Here is a 6,927-nt window from a genome sequence, read left to right as displayed (position 1 = left end):
AGCTACATGAATAAGGAATTTCTTTCCATCCTTGCATTCAAACACACACATACACGTGTATATATGAATAAGAATTCAAGCGCAGCAACTTGTGCACAAATAAACACCGTCGTATTAAGAAAGAAATAATAAAACGTTACGATTCGAGTAAGAATAGACTCGTCATCAGACGATAAAACCGAAGTAATGGTATACATACATACTGCATAAATACATACATTTATATTTTAAACATATATTGATAGATGTACAGATATATCATATATATATATATATATATATATATATATATATATATATATATATATATATATATATATATATAATTAATATATATATATATATAATATATAAAGATAAATATATATATCTTATATATAATATATATATATATATATATATATATATATATATATATATATATATATATATATATATATGTGTGTGTGTGTGTGTACAACACACACACACACTCACCACTCACACACACACATACACACACACACACACACATATATATATATATATATATATATATATATATATATATATATATACACACACATACATACACATATATACACACACCATGCATACATACAAACACAAACACACACACAGATACATATGCAAATATATATAGATTAGATAGATAAGCAGGTAACTATAAACAGCCACACAAATCTATAAACATATATAAATATAAATAAAAAGCTAAAACCCACACACACACATGTACAGCCATACGGAAAGGGGGATGTCAAAGGGAAGAGGAAGTGAGAGATAAGGAATGCAAGGGACAGAGTGAAAGGGAGAGACATGAACAATATCATATCATATTGTTTGCAGAACCATGGAACCGAACTGCGGTTTCCTCGGTTCAAATCAGATAGATTTTTCCATATTTTCAACTCAGCTGTTTTCAATATGAATGATGGATGACGTTGCACTTTGCTTTATTTTTTCTTGGTCATAACACTAACAATCTAACACTCCTAATCTCGTCTCTTCATTGCAAACCGAAATCGCACTTCAGCTGGACAAACATTACGATCACTTCCATTATAGAATTTCCGTATTTCAGCTCAAAATGCGGCCTCGCAATAGCTCGCAATAAGAATCCCTTCCTTGAACACACGTTCGGACACTCCTCCACTCGGCAGATTTAATGCAGCCTCCATTTCCAGGCTATTGGTTCGCCGTTCAGAGTACATATATAACCAACAGGCATGTGCAGTTACAGGCAAAATTCCTGCTGACCCATGACCAGGGGCTCGAAACACCTCGTGAAGCATCCTGTTTCGAAGCAGAATTCGAGACACTTTTGACCGGGGGCGACCGGGGGCGTCTGGCCGAGGTTGGGGTGAGATTTTGTTTCTTTTGAATGTATATGTTTGTTTTTATTGTAGCCGCACGTGCTGTACGGTATAATGGGGGTTATGGATATAGAAAGTTCATAAACCCTATTGTTTAGATCGGCACTTACATCAATATCAACCTCGCTAATGCCCTGCCTGTCTCTAGCAACAACGAATTCGTGGAAGAGATAAGCCTCGAACCCTAAACAAATATGGTGCCTTTTATTCGGGATTTTCCGTCGCTGCCAGGCCGTCGCCGCGTGTCCTCCCGCCCCTAAGCGCTCCGCTCACTCGATGTTTTTAGCGCACGATGAAAAAGATGAAAAATATGAAGGCATGAAAAAACAAAACCCTAAAAATTAGGTCGAACAATAACGGCTGTACACACACGAATTTCTCAATTGAAACGCTGTTCTGTAGACTTTGCAATATGGATTTTGTGTAAATGTTGCCAGCCAGTGAACAGTGCGCGGGTCTTAGTTTATATTTGTGGAGTTTGGAACTTGGTAAAGAGGGAGAGAAGGGAAATGGATATGTGTGTGTGTGTGTGTGTGTGTGTGTGTGTGTGTGTGTGTGTGTGTGTGTGTGTGTGTGTGTGTGTGTGTGTGTGTGTGTGTGTGTGTGTGTGTGTGTGTGTGTGTGTGTGTGTGTGTGTGTGTGTGTGTGTGTGTGTGTGTGTGTGTGTGCACAGAAGCGTGCGAATGTGCGCGAGTAAGAAATGCAGTCATTAGAGAGAGCAGAGAAGGAATAAAAAGAGAGAGAAAAGAGATGAAAGGAGAGGGAACGAGAGAGAGAGGGAGAAGGGTAAGACGAGAAAGGGAGAAGGAAACAAAACAAAACAAACTCGAAAAGCGCATTCTGAGAGGCGATGGAAAATCCGTCGCTTATCTCCGCCTTATACGCTTATCAATAAATCCGTTGAGAGGGGAAGAGGAAGAAGGAGAGAAAGACATAATAAGTGAATCACATACAAGATCGGTGTCTTCATTATAATTTGAAATCGAGACCGTTTAGCGCTATTCTGTGCTACATAACAGATGCTATGAAAAAGATAAGACACAAAGAACTATTATAACTGTGTTAGTAGTTATGACAATGATATCACCACCACAGATAATGATAATAATGATAAGGATAATGATGACAATAATGATTACGACAATAACAATGTTAATGATCATGATGATGTTGATAACGATAAGTGAATAGACAAAAAACAAAAACAAATCAATGCTAAGAAAAAGAGATACTAAAGAAGCAGGTCCATAATAATGATAACAATAACAATACTGACAATGATAATGATAATAATAATAAGAAACACCAACGATGAAAAGAGAAGAAAAAGAGGAAAAAGAAAACAAAAACTTCCTTAACACCCAAACGCCAGAGAGTCAGACAAAACAAACGCCCAGACGCAGCAGTCAAATATTTCCCCTCGCCCCGGGCACACGCAGGAGTCCCCTCCCCTCCCCTCCCCTCCCCTGCCTCTGCTTCAGGCTAATGGCAAGGGCATCTCCTGAAGGCCGGCTCTTACCTCCTCCTTCGCTCCTTCCTTCTCCAGTTCATGGCAGCCCCTTTCATGACTCCAGCCTCATGAAGGGATTTCTCGACCACCTGGATGTAAAAGGACTAATAAATATGATAATGCAATTAAACTCATTTCCAGCCGGTGTCGCTCTGACCAGGCCGGGGAAATTTAGGAACTGGTGGCTTGAAAGCCGCATTAACATAGTCTGGGAAATTTCTGTGAGTGGAAGTTATAGAGATCGAATACTCACTGTTCGGGAATTATCTCTTTCTCTATCTTTCTTTCTTTCTCTGTTGGTCTGTTTATCTGTCTGTCTATTGTTCTCTCGCTCTCTCTGTTTTTTTTCCTCTATGTAAGTGGCAACTGGTCTCAATAAACTTGTCAAAGTCTGTCTCTCTCTCTCTCTCTTTCTAGTTATCTATCTGTCTATCTCTCTCTTGCTTTTTGCTTTCTTTCCCTCCTCTCCCACTCTTACTCTTTTTGTCTTCCTCTCTATCTCTGTCTGTCTGTCTGTCTGTCTCTCTCTCTCTCTCTCTCTCTCTCTCTCTCTCTCTCTCTCTCTCTCTCTCTCTCTCTCTCTCTCTCTCTCTCTCTCTCTCTCTCTCTCTCCCTCCCTCCCTCTCTCTCTTTCTCTCTCTCTCACTGTCCCTCCCTTCCTTCCCCCCCCCCCTCTCTCTCTCTCCCACTATCCCTCCCCCCCTCTCTCTCTTTCTCTCTATACCAGTCTCTATCTGTTTGTCTATCTCTTTCCATGTATCTCCTCCCTCGTTTTCTATCAGTCTGCCCCCCTCACTCTCTCTTCCGCTCTACTTCCTTCTCATTTACTCGCCCCCGCCGCTCCTTTTCCTTCTCAAAAGCATTGGCAGTGAAGCACAGAGAAAACCTTTACCCGCCATGACTTTAGAGGCTGCAGGCATATGCACCTGTGATTATTCTCTTTCGGACTGCGTGGGGGATGAGACCCCTTCCTGGCCCCCTTCTGTTCCCAGAAAGCGGCAGTTCCAGCTGCTGCGTGAGGGGCGGCGTCGCCAGAAGACCTCGGGTTCCTCTGCCTGGCTATTGCATCATAGAAGGGACGGGGCAAGCAATATCCTGAGCACCGTAGGGTATTTTCACGGCAACTCTCTTGAAGTAGTACAGTGTATCTGTGCTCGCGAAGTGAACCAAAAGCGAATGACCTTTTCGGAGAGGCCCCTGGAAGCCTTCGCCGTCGTTGGGGCATCCGAAGATGGAAACACTTAGTGAGCTGACTGACACTTCGTCTCTGGCTCGCTTCGGTGTGTTCATGTTTCATCACCTGAGAAAGTGCTATAAAAAACTCCCATTATTGTGTATACTGCAAATAAATGTAATATGTTAATTCCAGCCTTTGAGATACGAAGAAATTGTTTGCAACTCTGCGGAAATATGGATGCGACGTTAACTTGCAACATCTACGAGCCACTGTGCAATTTCCCGATCGTGTGATGGGTTTTCGGTTGCTCTGCCAGACCCTGTGTTGCAGTCCCACACACTATAAAGCGTAATAACCTTCCAGATTCTAAAGTTACAAGCAGTTAAAATTTCGCGAGGCAAGAATTGAAAACAAGCACGGTTATGCACATACACAGACACACGAATAATCACACACACACACACGCACACATACCTACTATACTTACATACGAAGACACCTGTCTCTCTCTATATTTCTCCCTCCCTCCCCCCCTTTCTCTCTCTCTCTCTTCCTCTCCCTCTCCCTCTTTCCGTCTTTCCCTCCCTCTCCCTCCTTTCGTCTTTCTCTCCCTCCCCTCCTCCTTCCGTCCTTCTCTCCCTCCCTCCCTTCGCTTCCTTCCCACCTTCTCTCCCTCCCTCCCTCCCTGCCACCTTCTCTCCCTCCCCCTCCTTCCGTCCTTCCCTCCCTCCCTCCCCTTGCCCCGCCCCCGTCCCTCGCGCCTCGACGCCCCCTCGGCTCCCATCCCGCCCCCATCCTGCTTCCTTCTCCCCTGCCCTCCCCCGCCTGTCCACCGTCGCTCCCGCCCCTCCCGCCCCCTCCTTTACACCCGTGCTCTCCCGCCCGCCCTCCCCCGACTTGAACACCTTCTCTCCCGCCCGCCCGCACCTCCCCGCCTTTCCACTAGTGCCCGCCCGCCCGAATATGGGGGTGGGGGTGGGGTTGGAGGGTGTCCCACCTTCCCTCCCTCCCTCCCTCCCTCCCTCCCTCCCTCTCCCTCTTTCCGTCCTTCCCTCCCTCCCTCCCCCTCCTTCCGTCCTTCTCTCCCTCCCTCCCTCCCCTTCCTTCCCACCTTCTCTCCCTCCCTCCCTCCCTCCCCCTCCTTCCCTCCTTCCCTCCCTCCCTCCTTCCCTCCCCCTCCCTCTCTCCTCTACTCCCCCTCTCTCCCTCCCTCCCCCTCCTTCTGTCCTTCTCTCCCTCCCTCCCCCTCCTTTCCACCTTCCCTCCCTCCCTCCCCCTCCTTTCCACCTTCTCTCCCTCCCTCCCTCCCCCTCCTTCCGTCCTTCCCTCCCTCCTTCTCTCCCTCTCTCCCTCCGTCCCCCTCCTTCTCTCCCTCCTCCTCTCCCTCCTTCCGTCCTTCCCTCCCCCTCCCTCTCTCCTCTACTCCCCCTCTCTTCCCCATTCTCTCCTCGACCTCTTCCGTCACCCGCCACTCTAAGGAACCTTCCAGAAAAAGCACCTGTCGAGCAGCATCAACCCTCACGAGGAGGAGCGACATCAGGTGCGTCTCGAGCGCAGTTTTCCCGCGCTAATTGGCCGTTGTTGTCGTGCCGGTGCGGCGGCGGACGAGGAGAGTTGCGGGAGCGGCCCTCAAGTGACGGAGAGGCGAGTCATCAGCCATCGACGAGTGGCTAATTTGCGAGCGCTGAGTAGACGACTAACGGGGGCGACCTTCTGAACGCCGGGAGGTAAGTACAGGTAGCGACTGGGTTAATCACCGAGAGGGTAAATTGGTGGGGGATTTATTAGCTAGTGGCGAGCGGGTTTCGTGGCGAGGAGAGGCATGAGAGGAGAGAAAGGCAGAGCGCGGGGAATAGCAAGTAGGAGTGTGAGGAGTGAGCAGACAGCTTGCGAAGGGAGTAACAGCCGACGGACAAAAGCTGTGAGCTGAAGCGATTAAGCAGCTCCTGTGGCGGACGCGTGAGCATTCCAGAGCGAGACAGCGGAGAAATGGGCGTTTACAGCACCGTCGTTAAGACTGAGCCGGTCACTTTATGCGCACTAAGAGGGTCGTTTGTCTCCCGCGCGGCCCTGCTATGAAGACCTCGTCCCGCATGCGGCCGCGACCGACACACAATCGGCTTTTTTCAGGTTATTGAGCACGCGTTCGTGTGGGGGTATTTATGGATAAGAATGTGTAGTATGTGAACCCGTGGTTATTATGGCCCTGTAGGCTTAGATCGCCCCCATATTGTGTGCACGTGTGTACACTATCAATGAATAATCATTATTTATATTATTGTTATCATTCACTATTATTATGATTATCAGTATCATTATTGTTATTACTATCATTATTATTATTATTATTATCATCATCATTATTATTATTGTTACAATAATGGTAATGAGGATGATAAAAAAATATTATCATCACCATTGTTATTATCTTCATCGTTATCATTATTGTTATAATCATTGTAATACTAATACTAGTACTACTAATAATGATAATGATAAGGATGATAATCATTATCAGCATTATCATTTTTATAATTACTACTAATATTATTTTTTTCCTTAGCAGACACACCTGCATACATACTTACAGACAGTTTCCATAGTTACATAGTTACATACATAGTTACATACATAGTTACACACAGACAGTCACATGTTTAACCTCAGATATTAAAAGAAACAGACCATGTATTCACCCAGTAGTCTTTTCCCGCAAACGTGACATCTACCATGTAATTCTATAATCATGCACTCATTTCTTTTCCTAAGGCGAAGTTTAAGCTTGGGAGGGAGGGAGGGAGGGGGGGGGGGCATTGGGGGAAGTGTACGTGGATATTTTCCTCTTGATGTGTGTTTTTTTTTTT

This window comes from Penaeus japonicus, unplaced genomic scaffold, assembly GCF_977035675.1.
Source record: "Penaeus japonicus unplaced genomic scaffold, GWHDUDI00000001_assembly GWHDUDI00000032, whole genome shotgun sequence".
NCBI lineage: Eukaryota > Metazoa > Arthropoda > Malacostraca > Decapoda > Penaeidae > Penaeus > Penaeus japonicus.
Note: the sequence above shows the minus strand (reverse complement) of the source record.